Source organism: Mastomys coucha, unplaced genomic scaffold (genome assembly GCF_008632895.1).
Source record: "Mastomys coucha isolate ucsf_1 unplaced genomic scaffold, UCSF_Mcou_1 pScaffold20, whole genome shotgun sequence".
Lineage (NCBI taxonomy): Eukaryota > Metazoa > Chordata > Mammalia > Rodentia > Muridae > Mastomys > Mastomys coucha.
The window spans coordinates 31,724,394-31,749,645 of NW_022196903.1; the positions used below are offsets into that span (position 1 = coordinate 31,724,394).

Consider the following 25,252-nt stretch of genomic DNA (forward strand, 5'->3'; position numbering starts at 1 on the left):
CAAACACCAGAGTCTTCCAAATAGTACCTTGAAGACGTGTAGTATTTATCAGAGACAGGAAAAAACAAGGACAATTTGGGGAAACTAGATATATCTTCAAGGGAAGATCTAAGTTCCTCAGAGAAGCCCCCCTACACCCACCAACCCACAAAGTGGCAGCGATGAGAGAGTAGTCCAAGGCCTTCTGTAAGTACCACAAACATACAAGTACACAGGCAAGTGTAGTGAGCATTTTCACACTGTAGAGAATGAACCAACTTGTAAAGCCTGGAGCAGATATGTAAAAGAAGATAAGTGTTGTACATATTTGCTAATTCAGATAAAGAATTAACAATCAAAGGGTCATATATCCCCCAAAGATGTCAAGGCAGGCTAAGAATTGTATGTATAAAAACAATATAATATACAGACTGCCTATGTGATGCCAAGCACCACGTGTAATGAAAACATTGATGTTAGATGTCTACGAGAAAGTACCAGTGAGGTCCTTTAGAGTGAGCTGGACTCTAGAGGCTCAATTCACACAAACAGGAAGGATGCTAAGAAATTTCTTGTCCTTTAAACTCAACAGAGGTAAGCTTTGCTTGGCTTTGTTTTAAACTTCATGTCATATGTCATCGTGAACAGATACATGTTGGTAACTGAGAACTAAGACCTAACAATGTAGAGATCACCTCAAACCTCTTTTCTCCCATATGCACAAATTAGAGGGAATTCAGGAAAATAATTGGAAAGCCTCTCCGTGTGTGTGTGTGTGTGTGTGTGTGTGTGTGTGTGTGTGTGCTCTAGTAGTTCATTGTTTGCATTTTTAATTAATCTTTAAACCATTCATTGAAAGAAATGAATTCTATCATTTTCATCTGTTTTGGTTTTTGAGATAATGTCTCATATAAACCAACATGGCCTTGCTTGCATTGCTACATATCTGAGCCTGGCCACAACCATTGATAATTTTGTGCTGGGATCACATGTATGTACCACTACACCTAACTTAAAAACCAGCTATGTTGTTTGTAAAATAAAAATGTCATGGAGACAAAAGAGTTTTATATAAGAAATTATACATTGTGGTTCACATAGATAGCCATAAATTATACAGACTTTCATATTTGACCCTATCTGTCCTGTGACACAAACAGGCTGATTTTTATTCCTGTTTTTGAGAGGTAAACTTTAATCCTCCTTGAAGAACCTGAACGCCATCACGAAGTAGACACAGATGAGAATCCATGTCCTCTGATTCTTAGTTATCAGACCGCTTGAATGTCATCTATGTAGAAACATGGTATTTAACAACTAAAAAGAGGGAAACATCTGTTGCTTTTCAAGTCAAAATGAACAGGTTTAACAGTCAGGTGCAATTCAGTGGGAGAAAAATACAGAAAGACGAAACGGATGGAGAGAAGCAAGGCAATCTGAAGTGGAGGCAGATGAACTGAACTTGCACTGAGCACCAGCTGAGGCCTGCCTGGACTGTCAGGACCGTCCTGCCCAGCCTGGGTTAACACTTCTTAAAGGGAATGTCCAACAGTGTTGTCACTGCCACTCTAAGGGCTCTTGATTAAGTAGAATGTAATACCATTCTCCAATTTGTACTTAATCTAGCTGGTGCCTTTATAATTCTAAGAGACTCCCATTACTATGATCTCACTATATTGTTTGGCTGAAGTTGTTGTTTAATGGTCGCCTACACTTTTTAGAAATAGCCCAGAATAGCTCAAAAGGGTAACCATTCTGCTCTGCTTTCCCTATTCTTCAAATAAACTAATCAGCGTAGATCCTTCGTGAAACAGTACCTATTGCTTGTATGGCGTCAGTGAAAAAATGCTTGATGTCGGAGTCTATTCAGAGCATTGTATTTATTGTAATAATATCAATAAGGCAGTGTTTCTATGAGCCAGCTGCATGGGGCATGGAAATGACTATTGTTTCATGACACCCCAGCAGTATGTTATTGTTCTGCAACAGTGGAATTTTGTTGTTTGTGGCTATGAGTCTCCTAAATGCTTTTGACTTGGATAATTTATTTACAAGATTTATTCCCTCTTTGATTTGTCTGTCCTGTGACTACAGTTGTTTTTTTTAAAAAACAAAACAAAACAAAAACTCACATTCTGGTTAGCTATTGTAGAGTCCATAAAGGGGGAATACTGCTTCCTGGGTAATTCTAATGAGCTACTTGACTTTAAAACAGCTATTGGTGTATCATCCTTCTATTTCACCATAGACTTAGGTTGGTCTTTGAATTTTCAGGAAGGAATTAGATTGTTATTTTATTGTTAATATGAAAATCTTTCTCCAAACAAAATAAGAAGTCCCATGAAAATGTCTTGCAGCATCATTTTGTGCTGTTCAAGCATTTACTTGGGGTTACCCTTAACTGTTATTTGGGTAACAATTTGTAGTGGGATTATTTGTAAGGAATAAAATCATTCCCTACAAAAGAGAAAGTATCAAGATGCCTAGACAAAAAGTTTTAAATATATTCTGCTCATTATTCAACAATATTTCTACAATCCAGACCATTTTGCTAAATATAGAAAGAGAAATGAGATGGAGGTCAAGGCATTTAAAGAGTCTTTAGAAAAACTGTATTTTGATCTTAATACTAATTCATTCTTTGCCAAAATTATATTAAAACAGCACACACAAGTCAAAAGCAAGTGTATTTCATTCTCTGGTTGTTTTTGATAGAATTTCTTGCATTTTAACCAGGAGGCATAAAACCAGTAAGCTTAAATGCAAATATATTTCACCCAGGAAATACATGCCACCACCGAGTCTTACAAAATCACTAAGAAGTGACGAAGAATCTCACACAGCATAAGCTCACAGGCAGCTTTAATACTGAAGAATAGTTGTCCTGTGCAATGCCTCAAATAAAGTTGTCTCTAAGGTGGGAAAGCTTTACTTGTGTATATGGGATGCACAAGATATGCCAAATCCAGCCCTTGAGAAGATCCATAGTGTTTCAAGCACAATGCTTACCATATAAAGTCACCAGAGACCATTTGAAAACCACTCCGGAGAGTGGGACCTGACCCCAGCGTTTGCGTTCCTCCCCTTTTCTCTGATCTTTTACTCTTTTTCCCCTCCCTTCCTTTGTGTTTTGCCTTCGGAGGGACAAGTATTTGCCCAGTTTCTTTGGGTTACAATATGTTATCCCTAGTGGAAATCAGAGGCTTGAATTCAAAAGGTGATCACTCTTGACCTTTGACCCTGGTGCCTCCCACCCCACAGTTCTGTTTCCATGGAAGTGAATAGCAAAGTGGAAAAATGGGAGCAGACAGAGTCTATAGCTATTCACAGACCACCTCACCCCATCCCCCCAAAGAGAGAGAAAGATGAATGAATCTCATTCATCAATAAGCAGGAGATGAAGAAGAATGGTCTATTGGCTGAAAAGCAAGCTCGGGGTAGGCAAAAAGAGAAGTCAGCAAGGAATAGAGAGTCAGAGGAGTAAGGAGGTTAGTGAGCAGTGAAAGTTGAAAATTCTCAAACGCAAAATCTCCCCGAGCAATGTCTCTATCAGGAGAAGTCAGTTTCAACCAGGAAGGCTTGTGACTTGGTGCACCCTTGCTTAAAAAAAATAAATAAACAAAATAAAATGCAAGTAAGAAAGAAAAAGCAATACATTTCGAGAACACTCTGAAGGCAAAGCCAGGGAACTGGCAAACACTGGTGGAAGTAGCAGAGTCAGGATAGGAACCTGAGAAAGCCCAGTACTAGACTTCTATATATCTAAAAGTGAGTAATAGTAGCTGGGGCAGTCTGACTGGCAGCCAGCATAGATGAACAATTCGGGATGCTTTGAACCAAACAATGAAAGGCCAAAAGTCACCTGAATCTGGCTGTCCAGATAAATGACTGGCTGACAGCACAGGAACTCACAAACACACAAAGCATGTCATTTCAGCTTAAGAGTGTCTGTAATGGGGTAAAGACTCCAGCATGAAATCAGCTCAAACTCAAATTTAGGGGAAGTCCAATAATTGTACAGTTACAGCTATAGTTCCTCTTCCTCCACATGATATAAATATTCCCCAATGTATTCATTATGTATCTAAAAGCCTGGGCTTTGTCTGTTTGTCTTGTTTGTCATATGAACACCAGCTTTAAGGAGTTTTCTTCTATAGAAGTCAGTGTAACCACCACAGGCTACGGATAAAATATGCTGCAGCAAGAAGGTATTTTTACCACTTTTCAGTCTATTTCTCTTACACCAAAAAGACATCACTTACATCATGATGGGTGGAGAGGGATTGTGCTTGCACAAGACATGTCCTCCTGCCTCCTCACTGACGTCTTCCAGTCACATTCAAATAGGATTCTAAAATTATTTCACAGGAAATTTGGCAGTGGTCCTAAATGTCTGTTTGCACTTCCCTTTTCCCCCTTCATCTCTCTTGACACTTTCTGACTACATTTTCTAGAACTGTCAGATTCCAAGCATAAGAATATACATGAAGGAGGTGATGGATTATGGTTGGAAGGAAAAAAATATAAAGAGGCTGACAGTCAACTTTGCAAATTCACAAAAGCTGGACTCAAGTAGAGACCTCATTGAATTCCAGGGTACACATATACTTATCTCTGTGAAGGGCAGGGAAATTGAATACCGCAAACATTACAAAATGGGACAGAGCCATGAGTGTAGGAGAATCCATGATAGAAGAAGCCATCAGAGGCTCTGTCCATTGTGTTCCACTCAGGAAACTGAAATGAACATATAGCCAAGACTCGTGATTACCCACTCCCTACACTGCTTCCTCTGCTCTTTCCTTCTGCTCTACAGATTCCCATGAAAAACATCAAAATGGGGACTCAAATGCACAGCCAAGTAGACTCAATTCCTTTTGGGCCTCCGCCAGCTTCTCATTAGGTACTGGACGTGTGAGCCAGTGCTGATTTCCATAGCTGATCTAGCCTGAATCTGCCCTTCCGGAAACACTAGGCTTTGTCCTTCCCTTGCAGCCTTTAAATGGGGATTTGGGTGAGAGCACTACCAGAGGCACCCTCACTGTTCATTATTATGAAATTGATGGGCTCTAAATCTTCTTCCCTGAAAGCTCTGACAGGGTGAGATGGCTCTGGATTTCAGAATCATCACTCCCCGTGTTAAGTCTGCTTAGGAATGAGAGCTGGGGTTGGGAGGGAGGGTAGGATGCAAAATAAAGGCAGAGTGTTTTTCCTCAAATTCACCTCACTTCATGTGGGAGTTAGAGGCCATCCGTACTCAGGAAAGGGTAATTACATAAATCAGATGCCCTGGCTGAGTTTCCAGTCCTCTGGGAGCAGGAGAGCTAGGGATAAATGAGGTCTTCTAGGAAATGAAAGGGCCCCTTTGAAAACAATGCCAAAGCCAATACAGCTTAACTTCTCTTTTTGTGTTTTTTTAATAGAAGCAGGAAAATCTGGACCAAGGATAACAAAAGTAGCTGACTTTTTAATCTTTCAGAAGATTTGGAAATGCATGCGCAATTAATTTACCTCTTCCTTGGTGTATGCTTAAGCTTTTCTTGCTCCACGACTCCTAGATTGTCCAGACGTATTAATACATCCTCAAAATGAAATCTGACTTATGGTTTCAGAAACTGTATTGGTGAACGGAATGTCCTAACAGTAAGAGCAGTTATTGGGTAGCCAGGGCTGGACATGATGGGAAAGTCACATCTTCGCACTTCTCAGTTTGGCCGGTCATGAGCATGATGGGCATCTTGCTTCCTGGAGCCTTAAATTCCTCATATGAAAACGTAGGTTTGACAAACACTAGTAATGAAAACCCACAATAACTGATTCTAGTTTTCCATAGACGCCATGAGCAGTCAGCCCGCAGTTGACAACCTGAAATTCAGTCTAAGAATCAATGGCACGTAAGCCAGCAATTTTGAATGTCAGACTTCAATGTTGAACTTTGATGAAGTTTCCTGTTTTCAATATCTTCCTTGTGGGGAGTCTCAGTCCCCGCGAGAGTTCACTCCTTATCTTATGTCCTTGCATTGGCATGCCTCATACTGAATGCTTTGGGGTAAAGCTTTTGAGCCATCTAATTCCTCAAATTAAAGTTTCTTTGGGGGAATGGGAAGGCCTTTATTCATAATGTAGTAAATGTATCATTAGCTGGATTTTCAAACTCGGTACCTGGGTCATTGAGCACTTTCGTGTTCACATAAATCACAAAAATAAACAGGGAAAACCTTTCTAAGAAAGCCTGGATGGAAAGTTGACTTAATTATACTGATAATATATTTTTATTAAAAGTTGTTTTTCCTTTCCCTCACATTTCTGACTAGAAGCAATAAATTAAAATTCATTCTTTCCTGATTTAGAACTCATATTAAATACACTTAATGTAGATGGCCCAGTTTGGTGTTTTCTATGTGTAACATAACTTGGTCACTCTTCAGATAATCCTCATAGTATACACAGATATATGCCCCATGCACAGCAACATTTCCCAATAAAAAGAGGCCAAAGCCACTGATGAACAGGAGAGTCAGGGACAGAACACATTCATGAACATCTCTTCCCAATCCTCTGCATGACTCCCTTTAACCTGGCTGCTCCCTGCAGATTACCATGGATTGGAATGGATGGTTGTTGCTGTATGCTTGATGGGGGGAGCAGCTTCACCTAACTATTGAATATAAAGTCCCTAGATTTATACAGTCTTTCCCCAGTTATCCCAAGGAGGGACATGTAGGGTTCTTACTCTGGGACCCAACAATGCCTTTGTAATTTTTCTCCCTCTGACCTGCTTTTCTTACAGCCTATAAAAATTTTTATTTCATCCACTGGGAGGAAGAGCCACCTCTCACTGAGCCAATTCATTGTTTATTGTCATGAATTTAATGCTCCGGGTCCTCATAGCCTTGGAAGCTCCAAAATGTATTACTATTTAAAAGTCATGAATTTCATTCCCATTTGGCAATAACCACTTTCTTCTCAAGGTTATATTATCTTTTCCCCTAGCTGCTCAAGAGAAGTGAAAGAAACTGCTGACAAATGGAAAACTCAGCACAGGACCGATCTTGTTATTTCACATTACTGTATCATAGAATCACCGAATGTGTACACCAGAACACATATGCACCATGCATCCATCCTACCAGTAGTGGTAACTTTCTCAAATCGCCTGACCTAGACCCACCTAAACCTCATGAAGAACTGATCATCTGCTTCATCTGTTTTTCATGATGGCTTCTGCCAGGTTGTTTCCAGGAGCTGGGATTTGAAGATTAATAAGGTAAAAAAGAAAATGAAAAGAAAAGAAAAAGGAAAAAAAGAAAGAAAGGAAGGAAGGAAGGAAAGAAAGGAAAGAAAGAGAGAAAAGAAGGGAGCTGGAGAGAGAGTTCAGTGGCTAAAAGCACCAACTGCTCTTCCAAAGGTCATGAGTTCAATTCCCAGCAACCACATGGTGGCTCACAACCATCCTTAACGAGATCTGACACCCTCTTCTGGAGTGTCTAAAGACAGCTACAGTGTACTTATATATAATAAATAAATAAATCTTTTTAAAAAAAGAAAGAAAGGAAAAAAGAAAAAGGGAAAAGAAAAGGAATTTATAAACAGAGCATGATTTGTACCACATTGGGTTGACCTGGTCAGAATTGGAATCTACCACACTAAGGAAAGGTAAATATGAGGCCTTCTGTGGCAAGTACCTGATAAGGAAGCATAGGATGGCTCAGGTTCATCTCTTATGTGTGAGAGGCAGCACAATGAATCTCAGTAAGTGTCCTGATACATAAACAATGCCCTAAGGACTTAAAACACAAGAAGACTTGATCCTTCGAAGGGCTCTAAATGTAATTCCTCATCCTGACACGGATATTTGACATGGCTCGAACGAGGAAAGTGTTAAGACTGTTAGGCTGCGAAGCTTCCTTACCATGACCATTAAAAAGCTACATGAAGCTGGATCTGACTGAGAGAGGAAAAAAGGAGGATGGAGTCAAAAATAGACACTGAAATGGAGCCAGGAGCAGAGAATAAAATGAAGATGCTCTACAGTTTCTCACATCCTAGAGGTATGGGATGCCTGGGGATAGTGATTTATGTCATTATTACAGAAAGGGGACGATGTTTAGTTTTAAAAGAGCACTGCTACCGAGGGAGAAAAACTTCAATGGTCTTTTCCAGTACAAGATCCTACATGCTACAGAATGGGCCTGTCAAGCAAGGCCAGGCAAGATATGGCCACTGGAGGAATAGCGGTACAGTGGTTATGCAGATAAACAGCTGTTTCCTGATTAGATAAGAGGCCTACTCCATGTAAAAGATTCACATGTGGCACTGTAAATCTGGTCAAAAGCCCATGACTGAAGAGACCCCAGGCCCTAGGGGATAGCTGCTATGGTTGTTTACTAAACCATACTGCCAAACTGACTCCTAAATATTTACATTTAAAACCATCCCCCACCACCCAACCACACAACAGAAACAGGTAGTAGGAGAAAGGGCTAAGAGATCTACAAACCCTTCCAGACATCAAATATAGGAAATACTAACTTTATAAACTAAGATATTGTCTCTTGGGTGGTCAACAGTTTGAATCATTCGCCAACAAAAATATATGTAAATTACAGTGTGTAGCCAACTAACTCCATGCCCCTGTGTTCTGGGAGTCTCTGTAGCACACGTGGCTTAGAGTTTTGTCTGAAGGTGCCTTGCTTGTTTTTCTTCCTAGGACAAAGAGCAAGGCTAAAAGATAAGGATAAGCAAATGGGAATCTTACCACCGTGAAAAGGGGGAGATGCTCCCAGGAGTTTGACTGTGCTGATGGTTTTTTTTTTTTTTTTTTTTTTTTTTTTTTTCTGGGTGGCTTATGCATTCCTCTGCCTGCTTTGCTTGATGCTGGGATGTGGTTAAGTTGCTGAGCCAAGCTTCCTTATCTCAAATTCAGTTTAAATACCGACCTTTGGAAAATTTGTTACTGTTTATTTTTTATCATTTCTCCCACCACTCCCACCCACATATTTAATAAAAAATAGAAGCTATGAGTCATCGAATGCATTTTTAACATCCAGTCTAAGTGAAGACCAAAAATTCAAGCAGAAGGCTAGAAACTTCCATTTCATTTAATAATAAAAAAGTCAATCAATCTTGATTTTGCAATAGTTATTTTCTAGTTTACAACAACTTTCTACAAGACAAATGTATCAAATACATGAATTGGTTAGAGAAAATTCATTGGTATTAACACAAAAGCTAATGAATTACTTTTTAACTGCTTACATGAGGTCGCTGTGGAAAATAATTTCAGTGATACTTAATATGCTGTATACCATAGGAACACTTTGAGATGCTTCACTGCTGTACTTGAAAAACTTCCTTTTTTAAAACTCCATTTGACTCCTACTACCTCATCCTTCATCCATCTTGTAGACACCAAGCCATCTTGGAAGCTGGCAGTCTCCACATGTCTCCAAAACAGGCGTTTTTCTGAAAATTCTCGGACTGCCACCTCCCTAAACCAACCTGGTGTGACGGTTACTATTGACTGCCAATTTGTCGGGATCTAAAATCATCCAGAAATCAAGTTTCTGGACATAATTTTGATAAGTTATCTAGTTAACTGAACTGTAAAGACCCAGAATAAATGTGGCCAAAAAAATTCCATAAAAAGAAAAAGGTGAGCTAAGCAATAATATTCATTACTTCCTGAACAGTGCTGATAGACTGTGACCAGGCACCTCAAGCTCCTGCAGGCATGACTAACTTCCCCATCATGGTGGACTGTACCCTGAAATTGTGAGCTACAATACCTTTGGTAAGGAATTCTGTTCCCCCAGTACTGGGTTCTCCAAGTTTTGAGGACAACTGACTGGTGCTTGACCCCACGATCACCTCCTAGATAGTTTGGGAAAAACAGTCATTACAATTTATTATTGCTTTTGGTTTGGGTTTTGCTTTTTGGTTTTGTTTGTTTTTTTTTTCCTGCTGCTCTTCACATTTGCTTCTGTCTGGAAGAGTTGGAATTGCCATTGCCAGGCTCTGTGGGAACACAGTCCCTTAGGTATTGTAGCTAAGACAGGGCCTAATGGTCTGTAGATAGCAGTTCCATCCATGGCCTTGTAATTCACTCTGAGATGACTTCTTTCCTGTGCCTGACAAAAGCCAACCTACTGAAACCAGCAGCTTCGTGTACATCTTCCAGAAGGGAGGCTTTCTGACTGTGGTACACATAGCCATAGGTCCTGTAGGACCCAGCTTTTCATTGAGTTCTACAGACTAGAACACATTTCTTCAGCTCTGCCAATAATTCTAGGAACTATTCCATCTTCCTACTCAATCACTCAAAGATGGGACTATCTCTAGGGGACTTTTCTGTATGCCACTTTTCTATACTCACTCTTTCTCTTATAAAACTCAGTTCTCAGCCAAATTTTTCATAATTGTCAAAGGGTGAAATCCATTACAGGTCTTATCCACATTAAAAGTGTTGATCATTGCTGAGACAAGGTTTTCTCCATCTCCAACAAAGTTGTAAGATCTGATTGCTGCAGATGGCATGTTTGTTGTGGGGAAAGCTTCCTTTAGCCTCCCTGGGACCCAGGAGGAACATATACCCTCCTGAGATGTAATCTTTCCTCAGTGTGGTCACCTTGGACTGCGCCTGAGCTACCCCTTGTTACTCAGCCTCTTTCAGTTGGCTGCTGGATTGTGAGCAGAAGCGGAGGAATCACATTTGGGTAGCAGGAGGGAAATTATCGCTTATTTTAGCTGTTACTTTATTTTTATCTGGTGTCGTGTTATTCCACAGTCTATTGCTGAGCTGCTGAGTGATGAACAAGATGGAGGAATCTCATTAGAAAAGAAGAAAGAAAATATCTGTGAAGCTCAGCTTTAAGCCATGAATCATAACCAAAATGTTTAGGAGGCCACATAAAACCCTAAATGACACAAGCCCAGGACCAACTTTCCTGCAGCAGACTGTGCATTAAGTATTCTGCTAACTAAGGCAGAATCACCAACATCATGGCTCATTACTGATTTCTGTGTGTATTATGGTACTGTTTCATAGGCCCTGGGGTACCAGGCAGAGGTGAACAAGAATCTCCAGTGCCAGATCTACGTTCAAAAGAATGTATACATGTATAAAATACTTATAGCACAATTCAAGATATATATAGTGAAGTAAAAAGAACTGTAAAAATTCCCTCTGTCTTGGCATACTGAACAGGCTTAAAAACCAAAGCCAAATACCTGTAGGATATAGGGTATTTATTTCCTATTTTAAAGTTATTATCTCCGAGTCCAAACCCATCCTATATATTATGCTGCTTTGCAATTTTTCTATGGTGGTGGCAGTGGTGTTTATTGTGTATACTACTGAAAACTTTGTACATCGCTATTTATAATGTATGCTCATCCTCTGCTAGAATGATAAGGTTTATTTCTTGGCTGGTAGTAATAGAAAAGTTGGTAGTATGGATAAGGAATTAGACCCCCAGAGAGGGGAGTTAGTGAAAGGTTCTGCTGTTCTTTTGACTTGGAAATCGACCATTTGCCAGTGGAAAAGAGGATGCAGACAATTATGCAAGGAAATGACATCACTGTCAAACAGATTCAAGCTGATGGGTAACTGTGATTCCCAGTCTAAGAAGGACATATTTTGATGGCAGCTGACCTTGGCCATTCATTATGGGGGAATGCTAGGTATTAGAAGGATGGAGCCCTTACAGGAGAGAGGAACAAACCCAAGCTAAGTTCCTCTCAAGCTGCAGAAGAAAAGTCGTCATAGAGGACTCTCCATCATTTGTAACTTCAGAATGAGAATGTGGAAACTCAAATGCAATGTTTAGGTGTGTGTGTGTGTGTGTGTGTGCGCGCGCCTGTGTGTTATACCTGTGTGTGTACAGACGTACTTGCCCATAAATATACGGGTAAAGGCCAGAGGTAGATGCCAGGTGTCTTCTTCCACCTAATCATTTTTGAGACACTGTCATTAGGTCTGGAGCTTTGTCATTTCAGCTGGACTGCCACGGCAGGGCAGCAAGTTCCAGGGATCCTCCTGTCTCCACATTGTACCACTGGGATGACAGCAATGGCTTTCATACTTAGGAGCTGGTATTTCCAACTCAGGCCCCCATGCTTGTAGAGCCAACACTCAACCCACACAGCCAACCCCCCAGCTTCAGACAGCATTTTCACTGCAGCCAAACTGTCCAAGCTTTGAATGGAGCTAAGAAGGGAACCAGAGCCCTCCTGGGGAGCCCTGACTTATAGACTAGGCCCCTTAAAGAATTACCTTTCCTGCAGATTAGCCAGCTGCCAGATCTGCTAAATGTCATAAATCTCCAAGAACAGGGCTGCACTCATGAGAAACTCCAGGTGTTTGAGCATCTAGGGTGCTGAAATATGCAAGGCCAGTCCTGCTGCTAGTGCCAAATGGGTCACAGCCACCCCTCTGTGCTTGAGTTTCCCAGGCCCCTTAGTGGAACTGCTCACAATTAGCTGCTTTGTCTGTCCCCAAGCCAAGCCTCTCTGCTGGATGTGGGGCTGCTCTCAGGTTGATGGTCTCTCTGTCTCTCTCTCTCTCTGTCTCTCTCTCTGTCTCTCTCTCTGTCTCTCTCTGTCTCTCTCTGTCTCTCTCTCTCTGTCTCTCTCTCTGTCTCTCTCTCTGTGTGTCTCTCTCTCTGTCTCTCTGTCTCTGTCTCTCTCTCTCTCTCTCTCTCTCTCTCTCTCTCTCTCTCTCTCTCTCTCTCTCTCTCTCTCTCTCTCTCTCTCTCCCTCTACCCCCATTTCCACACATGCATAGCAATCTTAATCAGAAGCACATTCGTCACCTGTAGCTGATCTAAAGGTGTAGATGAATATGATAGGGCTGCAAGGCATGATGGACAGACAGACCTGGGACCACAGGAGAGAGTGGGAGCTAGGTGTGCAGGCTCTGGCTCTGCTTGCCTCCTCTTCTAGACCCCAGCAATTTGTCATTCTATCTTTGTCTTTTACTTTTCCCAATAAAGGAATCAAAATAGGATTTGTTGGGAGTTTTGAATTTTTTTTCTCCCCTGTGTTCTCTCTGACTTAAATTTGAACAACAAGAATTCTTAAATATTCAGATACTTTTAAATACAAACTTCTTTAAAGTGTCCTAGCTGGGCAGTGGGCGTGAGCATGTGGGTAGTACAGTAATCCCCAGACTTCAGATCAGCTGCCCACATACCTAAGAGCCCCTACTGGGGAAATCCTGGAGACCTGAAAACTTAACTCACTTGCTTTTCATCTTAGAAACCACAAAATATTCCAGTCCCACATCAATACAAGCATTAACAGGTAGCTAGCTCTTTCTTTCTTTTTTTTTCTCTTTGTGGATTTCATGGAGTCTTCTTGAAACAAAATATTAATTAAATAAAGTAAAGATAATTACATGTAGGGCATGCAATATGTCAACAAAGCAATCTCAAAGGGTGCTATGGGGTGAAGTAAATAACATTCTAAAAGAGTAAAATCCACTGTGAAACTCTACAGTCTCAGAATGGGTAGCCTTCCTGTACAGAAGGTCACTGAGATGTATGTAGACTTTGGATCTGATTAATTTGTGTGTGGTGTTTATTTGCAAGGGTTTTCAAGTAAAGTTTTCAAAATAATTTTGAAGAAATGAAATCTTTGCATTAAATAAATTACAACCTTTGAAGGAGGAAAATGAATGAAGTAAGACCCTGGTTACCACAGGATATGTGCACAAAGGTTGATAAGAATCAGTCAGTGTCCTGGGATCTCAAATTGTTTCTGGGGAAGGAGCATGTAAATATGTTCCTGAGGAGATGCACAGAAAGCCTGGAGTGGCAGGAAGCACGTAGCTGCGAAGTAAGAAAATAGCGGTGTGGTTAAGCAACATACCTTTCCTTTACTCCCCATGGTAAGGCAGCAATTGTAGAAAGTTCCAAAAAGAGGAAAGTCACGTAAAATAGATGTTGGCATTTGTAAATACGTTGAGCTCATCTTATATAATTTTAAGGCAACAAATGGTGAGCTTAAGATCTCTTTTTTTAACTCTGAATCCTTAGGCCTTTCAGAAATGTAAATCACATGCAGTGAGTTAGCAAGGACAAATGGTCACAGGCCTTTCTGGGTGGTGGGAACTTACCCCTCCCCAGAGCCGTTGACTTTCATTAGTTATAAAGTCATTAGTAGCATGGATTTTAGAGACAGACAACTTGAATTAGACTCTAGTCTTTGCTAACTACTGGTTGAAGATTTTTCAGAAGCAAACGACAACAATGACAACCAAACTCTTGAATTCCTGGTAAAATGGAACAGGTATGTTTCAAATAAGATAAAGTACACAAGAGCAGTCACTATAATAACCAAGAGAGTTAAGCCCTCTCCCAGGAGCACCCACATTTCCCAGTCTGCTCTCTTGCTTTTGATGCCTCGATATCATTTTGATTTCCTATGGACTTAGGCTTTCAGCCCTAACCACTTTTTTTTTCACTCACCAGTTTAATCCCAATAATAGCTAAGCTCTCTTTTTCTTCTGACTTGACATCACAGGCAACTACTTGAGTTCTAGAGCAGCATAAATATTTCTTCTCTGAGTGTAGGTTATGTATTTTTAAGACTTACAGTTTCCTTCATACCCTTACGTGTTAATGCCCTCATCTCTGACATGCTGTCCAGTAATCTCCATGCCTTTCTTAGTCCCTGTAAGGATTAACTGAATCAGTTAATATGTGAATGTATGCTCACAATATACATGAAACATTTACCAGTTTCTGTCCCTACATGTTCAATGTTACAAAAAGTTGGCCTTGACTCCCTTCCATTGGTTGCGAAGAATCTTAAGACTCCAAAGACAGCATTACTTAGATCTGTGGGGGCAGCACTTAAAATTTGACACTAAGTCAAGGCGTTTTGAAGAGCTAGAAGCAAAAAATTCTGTCATTTTCCCAAAGCCTTTGCGCTCTCCTCTCCCTGTTCAGCTCAGACTGTGTGTGTGTGTGTGTGTGTGTGTGTGTGTGTGTGTGTGTAGTCTTTTACCCTCTGAATGTAACAAATGAATTTTTTTAAAAAATCTAGGATTTCTCCCTTGTAGGGTCTTGACTTTTTTTCATTTTATCAGAATCTGACTGATTTTCAGACTCTCTCTTGGTATCTACAAAGAGCTTTGAAACCTGTACAGACAAGAATAAGAATATGTTCCCAAGAGCTGATGATCCGGTATAAGGGGAGGGGAAATCTGCAGAGAAGACCTGAGCCCAGCTGCTGAAATAAGCCAGGTGTGTGGCCAGCTCTCCAGCTGTGCAAGCACCTGCTCTGCCAACATTCACAGCAGCATTTAAATAGTTGGTCCTGTGACATCAAAGGGGCACAAAGTGGTTTAAGCACTGTTCGGTCCACCTTCAGAATAGGTAGACCAGGGACTGGTCTACCTAATCTAAATACATCTCATTACCTAAGAGACCTCATGTCTGTGTCCCATGACTTTAAAACAAAACAAAACAAAACAATGCCCTCTATTTTATTAGCTATACGATCCCTTTCCACAGTCTTCCCGTGCTTGTGATGCTCCTGCTACTTTGGAAAACATAACGTAATATATTCATATTTAAATATGAATGTAGCTTCAATTTTATTACTAGGATTTATACCATAAGGGCATAAAACATTCTTACCTTTTTCTTTTTCTCCTCATCTTTTACTGAAATCCGCCCAGCCACTCCCATGAACTCCTTCCCCTAAAAAACATGCTTCTCACATTTCATTTAGAAACAGTAAACCGCACAGGGAGAAAGAGCCTGGCTACATTGTAAAATGAAACGGCACATGTCAGTGTCACGTCCTGAACGAGCAGTATGTGCTCTCACTGCCCAATCTGCCATATTACAGCTGCAACTGTACCCTTTCCCACCTCTAGGAAACTGAGCACTGCTGGTTTCTCCTGCAGATTCATATCTGCCCTTTTACAGCTGATACATAGTGCATGCTAGATTACAGAGATTAGGAATGTGTGGTCAGAATCAAATGCTAACCAGCTGCTAAGAGATGCTCTGAAAGGTAGGCAGCATCTTCAAAGGTGTTTAGATAGGAGATGAGCACTAACACTGAAAAATAAAACTCCTGAGGATGCAGAGGGATAAATAAACTGTAGGCTTTCTTTCATTTTCAACTTGGCATTATAAACTTACTGTTGGTTTTCTGACACTCGAGTGTCGGTTGAATTGCAATCCTAACAGCACTTGCCATTCACAAACAAGCACTCTGCTTTCTAAGGTCATGCAGCTCACTGTGGCGCTGACCCACAGGGTTCCTTGTTATCCTTCCCACACACCCTGATATAGTCATTCTCCTTACAGAGCAAGCTGGCCTGGGGAAACACTGTATGTTATGAGCTCTGCCCCCTCTGTTTTTCGCAGGCTCAAAATGCGCTTTGAGATGGACTGCATGTGCTCAAGCTCTAATGAGTTTCCCACAATACATTCTGTGCCCACAGGTGTCCCATTCAGAGCACCCAGGCTAATGGACAGTTAAGGCCTCGACTCGACAGCTGGTAGGACTCACTTGCTTTGTTGTCAGCTGTGCTCTCCTGCTCTTGGTGGTAGTGAATTACATAACCCATGCACAGCTAAGCACAGCTAAACAAGCAAAGACGCTTCGAGGTCACCTCCTGCTGTCAGCTCCAAACTTGGAGGTTAATACCATTTATCAAGGTCTCTTAAGGCCAGCCTTTTGACCTGCTCACAGCTTGGGCTAAGGAGTCAGAGAGATGTTTGCTTTATTAGAATAAAATCTTTGTGATCAAAGACAGATTGGATTCCTCTGTGGCTTTGAAATTGTTATTGTTATTGTTTTCCTTTCTCTGAAAAATGTGTAGGTTTATTTTCTTGGAGGTCCTATTCCATATCTGATTGTCCAAAATGTTAGCATCACTGTCTTCCCTGACATCCAGCTGCTAACCATAAAATGAATTAGTGGTGTTGAAGTTTCTGCTGACATTGCTAGTGTTCGGGTATGGATGCCAACTTCTCAGATGGCTGGAGCTAGAAGATAGTCTGCACTATACAAAGTCATAATTTATCTGTACCAATGCTGTTTTCTTGCACATTGGCTATTGGACAAGTGACCTTTGTTCTACTTGACCTTTGTCCATTTGACTTTTGTCTACTTTATCAACATCAAAGCGTAGTTCTCTTCTCTTCCCAGCTGTATTTAATATTCACATCTTAGTGGAACTACAAACATGGCATCGGTTAAAGAACACAGGGATCCAGATTTAAATATATGAAAACAGCAAAATAAAACAGCTTAAATTATGAAAAAGACATCATAATCTTAAGGTTCCATCTATAAATTAATTCTTTTCTTGAAGATTTACTCAAAATATGCCATAGGTGAGTAGGAAAAGTCCAATGATATGTTGAATAACAACAGATGTTTGTTTGTTATAAAGATATATTAATAAAAATTCAAAATAAGAAGTTTGGGCTTCAGCATTGAAATTATATGAGATTAGCATTTGTGGTTTGTTTGTTTTGTTTTACTTCAGTCCAGGAAACAGACTGGACTGGGCCTCAGAACCCTCTCCACACTCTCTCCTCACCCCCTCCTTCCCTCACCGGTCCTCTGTCTCTTTGCTCTCTTTTATTCTCTCCACAGCCCTTCCTACTGACTAGTTCTGTGGCTTGCCTTTATTCTACAAAGAATAAAAGCAGGTACCTTCCGTTTCTCTACTGGTGTGTCCTTGAAGCATGGAAGAGCATCCCATAAATAGTTTATGAATGGACATGTTCTGCTTTGGCCTCGGAACTCTACTTTAAATCTATAAAAACCCAACTCAATTCATTATTTTTCAGGAGTGACATGTGGACAGGTCCACTATAGGAAGCTGTTAATTTGCATGGATCTATGGGAAAGCAGAAATGATCATTCAGCCAAACACCATAGAAATCAACTCCAATAATGAACTGTGGAAATTACAACTGATCTGGGACCCATTAAAAATAATTGTGCCCATCACTAAGGCCCTCTTACTACTGTTTGTAAAGGGATATATATATATATATATATATATATGTATATATATATGCATTTATAATATATTTATATATTTTTATATATTTATATATATATTATATATATGATATATATAATATATATTATAATATATATGCATTTACTATGCTGCATATATATATATATATATATATGCATTTATTATGCTGCCATAAAACAAAGACAATGAGATTTGGAGCTTTTGGGGAAACTTAACAGGATTGACCGGAACAGCTAACTCTCTCTTGTTGTAGAAAATTATAGCATGTAACAGCTGCCCTTTCCCTCCTTGGAAAACGCCAGACACTTTTCTAGGTTTGGATTAGCTTCCAATGTTCCACTCTTCACTCTCTCAGTGTTGCAAAATAGAACCTAAAATCCTATTAAAGTGATTTTGTGGCTAGCTTCAATTCCACTGGGGACAGACTCTTGTCTTTTGTCAGGCCTGTGTTCCCACTGGCATGGATTAGTTTGCCTTCTGTGTTGATGAAGTGTGTTTGCTGCACACAGAGGATCGCTCAAACAGACACAGTGTCTGTGTTTCTCACACTTGTCTCACGCCATTTACATTGGAGTTTCACCTCCCATTAAATTTCTTCTTTCTTGTCTGCACTTCTATTTCTGTTATCCAATTTCTTTGGATTACCCATTTCTGAAAACTCATAGGACTATGAGTTTACTCCTGGGAGATAAGGTGACAAGCATACCACATCCTTCATGTTCTGTGCCTATTGTGAATAACAGATCTGCAGTGATATAAATGGCTATAAATGGATAATGAAAGAATGTGACTGGCCAGTGACTGTAAAGCATATTTGTCTTAGGAAACTGTACATGCTACTCATGGTTCATACACTAAAGTATGGTCTATGTTGTTGGACACCTCGTGTCAATTAATTCAGCTGTGAAGTGGATCCGAGCAAAAGGAAGATTACCAGTACCTAAAAATTTCACTTCTCTGTCAAAATTTCCAAGTGACCTTTGTGCTTTGTATATGTGGAACAAGCTATTTTTGAAACAAGGAAACTCAGTTCTTAGACTTGAAAGTCTAAGATAAACTTTCTTAGTGCCCTTCTGGAAGATACACAGCAGTAGACCCTCACTCACAGATTTAGGAAGACAAACGGGGCAGTTATGGATAGTATCCTGACATTGGCTAGACAGGATCGAGTGTGCAAGTCATTGGTTCTCTAACTTTCTGACAAATTAAAGCCACCAGAACTACCAAAGCATAGTTTCCTGACCCCATCTTCAGAGATTGGGGTGTTATCTGAGAGTGTGACTTTCTAATGAGTTCCTAGGTGACGTAACATCATACCAGAGATCATATGTAAGACCCTCTGTTTTAGACCCAGGCAGAAAGCAATTCCAAGGGAAAGAAGAAAGAATCTGAGGGCCTGCCTAAAGCAAGCCAGGAATCAAAGCTCCAAGGTACCTCAGTAGTTTTTCACCTGGGCCCAGAATCTCATGAAAGAAGATAGAGAGAGTTTTGAAAATGTCAAGCAGTTTAATTCAAAGACAAAGTTAGTACCTGCTAAAGTCTAACCTAGACCTGAAGACCAATTTCAAGTTATTCTGGAACAATATTCATATTGTCAGAAGCCCTATTTTTAAGATATGTAGAATATATAACATAGATAGATAGATAGATAGATAGATAGATAGATAGATAGATAGATAGATAGATGAGGCTTTCATACCTTACTGTTGATGGATCATCTTTTAGCATTAGAAGGAAGTGTTTTAATGTAGCAATAATTGATGAAAAAAGAAGCCATGCATTTGAAAGAGGGCAGAGAGGGGTATAGGAGGCTTGGAGGGAGGAAACAGAAGAGAAAAATGATAAAATTACATTGTAGGGCTGGCGAGATGGCTCAGTAGGTAAGAGCACTGACTGCTCTTCCGAAGGTCCTGAGTTCAAATCCCAGCAACCACATGGAGGCTTACAACCACCCGTAATGAGATCTGACATCCTCTTCTGGTGCGTCTGAAGACAGCTACAGTGTATTTCACGGGAGCGATCGGGGCCAGAGTAAGCAGGGTCTGAGCGAGCGGGGCCATCCTGAGTTCAATTCCCAGCAGCCACATGATGGCTCATGGCCATCTGTACAGCTACAGTGTACTCATACACATAAAATAAATAAATAAATCTTTTTTAAAATTATATTGTAATCTCAAAAGTAAGATAAATGATTTTAATTGAATATTCTTAAGCCCTCATCTTTAGAAAATTTGATTTCATAATAATACACCCCAGGAAATTTTAATGTAGGTAAACTGCTATTTATCTATATCTATATCTATCTATCTATCTATCTATCTATCTATCTGGGGTTTTGTGCTGTTTGCTTGCTTGCTTTGTTCTTATTGTTTTTCTTTGTTTGTGACTTTGATACAAGGTCTCTCTACATAGCTCTGGCTGTTCTGGGACTTACTATGTAGTCCAAACTGGCCTACAGCTCACAGAAATCTGCCTGCCTTTGCCTCTGTCTCATGAGTACTGGGATCAAAGGTGTGCACCACCCTTTCCAGCTAAACTGCTCTTATAAAAGCAGTGCTTTGGGGCCAGAAGATGGCTCTGTGGGTAAAGGTGCTTACTATAAGGTAATGCAAACCTGACCAAGGTCAGTTCCTGGAACCCAAGTAAAGGCAGACAGAGAAAAGTAACTCATCAAAGTTGTCTTCCAACCTACACATGCACATGCATACAAACAAATAATAACTTTAAAAATAAAATAAAGACACTACTAATGAATTGTGTCAGCCAGATAATCTGTTTTAAGCTGCATTCTCTCTATGGACCATAAACAATGTCTCTGGAAGAGCCTATAAGGCAAGTGAGGTAACTTCCACTCTCCCTTTTTGTAGGAACTCTTCTAGTCTTCTTCCACTAGCAGAACCTCACTATTCTAATGTGTAGAGAAGATGATCATAATCCAAATGATTTTATAGAATCTTTTAATGCTGATAATGAGATAAGATGGAGGAAAACAATGTTTCCAATAGAAACATGGTGTACTATTATTAGTTATGAATATTGTTATAGAAAAATCTAAACAAAATGTAAGATTCTTTGTAACATATCAAGTGGGTCACTACTGGGGCCTCACCCTACACAGCCAGAAGCTGCCTTATTCAAAGGAACCAAGGAGACAAACCTTCAATGAAATCTATTATTTGACCCCCCCTGGACCAGAAATTGTGGACTAAAGGCTTTCATCTGCAATTACACTAAATATAACAGAATCCAAGTAAGTGGCTTTCTTTTTAAAAATGCCTTTTCTAGTCTGGTTCCCCAGGACACCTCCTGCCCCTTCTGAATCATGATTAAATTGAGGTTTGGAACCCAGACAGTTTTTACTTCCTGGGCTTTCTTTCCATTTAACCAAGCTGGACAAATAAATTTTAAGGAAGAAAAAATAAAATTGATCTGTGTCCCCATCTTCCTGTTCTCACTGAGAGGGAAGAAGCTGGAATGGGATGAAGAAAGTAGGGGAAAGGAAGTGAACATCTTAGACTCCCTGCAGGGCACATGGAAGGGCAAAAGTCTACCACAAAACTCCAACTGTGTTCTTGGAGATTGTCCCAGGACAGGAGCCCTTCGGCCAACAGCATTCGGGCTGCTTCAGTCTTTGACTATAGCCGTAAACTGTGTCTATTGTGATGATTGTAGCCAGTGTGTACTGAGCTCTGTAGTCTGTAGCCACCATTCCAGGGCTGAATTTCACAAGTGAATCTATCTCTCCCACTATAGTGGGAGTAATGACTCTCGACATGACCAGCAGAAGAACATTCATTCCTCTGATACAGAAAAATGAGCAACATCAGGGATGATGGGCATCTCTCTGAATGACTCAGTAAGCATAGCAAGTGTGGACTCTGAGATGATAGTTGACACTCCTTTGTCAACTGTCCTCTTCTGGGAGATTCCATATTTATTTAAAATACCTAGACCTGACCTTAGGGTTTTCCTAAAAGTCCATGGATCCCAGGAACCCCTACAGAAGGAGCAATATCACCCAACATATCTTCCAGAAAGTAAAATCATTCGTATGGTCTTATCACATTTCAGATGGACTGTTTTAAAAGCTCCTACAGAAGAAGATGCAGTTATGACCCTGGGAAATTAGAGTCTAGGTGGCAGCCAGGTTACCACCAATCACAGATTACAAGTCTGAAGCAGGTGCCTCCCATAATTCCCAGGCATCAAGGATGCCAGTGAAACTCACAAACACCTGGGAAGTCAGGTGCCCAGCTCCCATTCAGTTCCTGCCTTTCATAATTCCTTTAGACCAGGAACACTGACTTCTCCAAATAAACTCTCCTTACATGGTCCCCCTTTCTAATGACAGCACTAGAATTCCCAAGTGGTTGATTTCAGCATCTCATCTTTGACTCATCTTCAATTTACTAATATTCCATCAGGGTACTTACCTCCCAGATTTTTTCCTTTGGTTTTATAGTGTCTGGTGAAAGGATCCTTCCTAACTCCCCACTTACACCCAAGCCTTGGAAATTCATTCCATTATCCATTTACTTATTCATCCAATTTTGATCATGAAAGACATTAACCTTAAAAGACAAGCTAAGTAGGGAGGATCGATTAATGTAATTATTTCCAGACAAGAATGAATTAAGCATTCACACTATCACTTCTACCTTAAATATGCTCCCTCTCAATATTCTTCAATCACAAATCAAGACTCTCTCTTCTGGAAACCGCCTTTGATCTATGTTGCTGATTTATTTATTTTTCCAATATACTTTCAATGTGCATATCTAGACCACAGCACTGATTAAGCTATTGATATTCCAACCTGCTACTCTGTGACTAGATTGTATAATCTGGGGACTGTGCATAAACATATTTATTTCAATATTCCTAATACTAACTAAACATAGAACCTGGTCTCTCCCTCTCTCTCTCTCTCTCTCTCTCTCTTTCTCTCTCTCTCTCTCTCACACACACACACATGCATGAGCATATATATACATATATACACATGCTCAATAGACAACATAAAAACAAAGGTTTAGAACAAAATAGGGAATAATTCTTTTCACCAGGGCAATAAAGGCAGTTTTCATGGAAAGATGGGAATTAGACAAATGATTGAAGTGTAAATAATATTTCTAAACTTGCAAAGATCAAGGATTTGGAGGGAGGGTGGTCCTTAAAAACATTCCTCTTCATAACCCAACTTGCCTTCTCTACCTCGGCTGTAACTTCTTCAGGAGTAATCTTTCCTATACAATACTTTACCAAGTTTCTTCTCCCTTTTAAAGGCTATTCAGTGATCCCTTACTAGCCAACCAGAGCACCGTAGGCTGCACTTAAAAGGCTGTACTATTATTACTTTCAACACTTTCCCCAACTCTAATGTCCATTCCTAGCTATCTTATTCAAACCGGGCATGTTCCTCCTCACCCACACCCCTCGCTGTTTTGGTCTGTTAGTTACTGTCCTAGCTGCTGTGATAAAACACCTGACAGAAGCAACTTGAAGAAGAGGGTGTTTGGTTTGGCTCAAGGTTTTAGCCTACCACAATGGGAAGGTACGATGCCGCTCAAGGCAGGAGGACCATATGTCTGAGGCCCACTCCACTCCAGATCAGGAAGGACGGGGCTAGACTAGAAGTGGGACAAGATTATACTCCCAAAAGTCCACTTCTAATGCCCTAAGCCCTCCAGAGATGCCCTAAGCCCAAAGGTTCTACAATCCCACAAAATAGTATAAGGAGCTAGGACCAAGTGTGGGGGACATTTCACATCCAAATCGTAATAGTTGGTGTTATTTTCACCTTCTCCCACTGCCTTTCTGTTCTGTGCAATCCAACTCTGGTTTTGTTTTAAATCTTAATCCTGTCATGGCTTTCCCTTCTCCCAGAGAAAGTAGGTTTTCCTCCTCTGAAAACCTTAATTGAATGGCTATCTGATTTTATTTTCTGACTACAAATATTCTTTTTCTCTTAGGAATCACTAGATATCTGAAGCCCACAATAACAGGTGAGATCTTACTGTAACAAAGACAATAGCTTGGACAAATAGTCTGTATTTTGAAAACCCTATCTACTGTCTCAGAATAACGCCAGAGTTCTGCCCTTCAAGCCGATATTTTGTTATATACTTTCTAAAAAAACAGGTGCTTCTGGTAGATTTAAGATTTAATTCCATGCAGGAGAGGAAATACAATTGTTATTTGGAACTAGAAACCACTGACTTTGTCTATGATGTGAAATAAAAATTCTTACTTTCCATTCTGATGTGCTTCTGCTTAATGGTGTGAGGATCTAGTACAACAATATGCTATATATTTCAAAATTTGAGGATAAAGGATATTGAATGTTTCCACTATTTAAAAAAAAGGGTATTTGAAAAGCTATGTATGTTTAACCTGATTTCAACATCATGTAATGGACCCATGCACCAAAATATCACACAGAGCAATATATATACACACACATATATATATGTATATACATACACACATACTACATACATACATACATACATGTATGCGTGAAACTTTTATGTATTATGTTTCAGTCAAAAAGTAAATTTCAACCTACAAATATTTCCTACTTCCTTGTTCTATTGATTGAACTAAGGCTCTAGCTATTTTCAGCTCTTCCATGCAGCCAGACTAATGATGCCATTAACTGCATGGACCTGCCCTTTGTGGCGGGTATATCATTTTCAATGCCTTTACCCTCTTTCCTGTCATCCTGGGGTTTCCTCACAGTTGCTAGCACTCCACGCTTTGCCCCTCTTCAAAGCTCATTAATAATAGTCTCTAAGCCAAACCATAAAAGACATTATGAAGGGCAGAGGCTCAATGCTTCCTGTAACAGAGTGACCTTGTTACACAGAACAGGCTGTAGGGCGTGGAGAATTCATCACCTAACCTTTCCCAGCCTCTGTTCCTCTGTGCCCCACTGTTGGATGTCCAAGCTCAACAGTGAATGCTTTCCAATGAGAAACTGTAGCAGGATTTTTTTGTCCCCATCCTTTGGTCCCTATTGTATGTTCAGCTGCACTGTAGCTTGCTGCTAATCAAAGCCAGGGACTCTCATACACAAACAAACACAGCATTGTGGCCTCCCCCAGGACTGGAATACAGCAGTGCAACAATTGAGTCAGGTGATGGCAGGCCTGAAGATCAGACAGTAGCTCCTAGACATGCTCTGCCTTCAGTCCCAGAGGAGCCATCTGCTCAGCACAATCATATTGAAACCACCAGGCCAGGTAAATG

At 40.3% G+C, this 25,252-nt stretch overlaps 1 protein-coding gene and 1 long non-coding RNA gene across 2 annotated transcripts in view; one reads left to right on the forward strand and one right to left on the reverse strand.

Moving 5' to 3' along the window:
• Positions 1–24,101, forward strand: part of LOC116098731 — a 54,780-nt gene extending 30,679 nt beyond the window's left edge. Inside the window, exon 3 of the long non-coding RNA XR_004121928.1 lies at positions 23,974–24,101. This is a non-coding gene — a long non-coding RNA (uncharacterized LOC116098731). The remainder of the gene's footprint in view (positions 1–23,973) is intronic.
• Ptn (pleiotrophin) overlaps positions 1–25,252 on the reverse strand; it is a 90,219-nt gene that overhangs the window by 52,584 nt on the left and 12,383 nt on the right. The window lies entirely within an intron of this gene.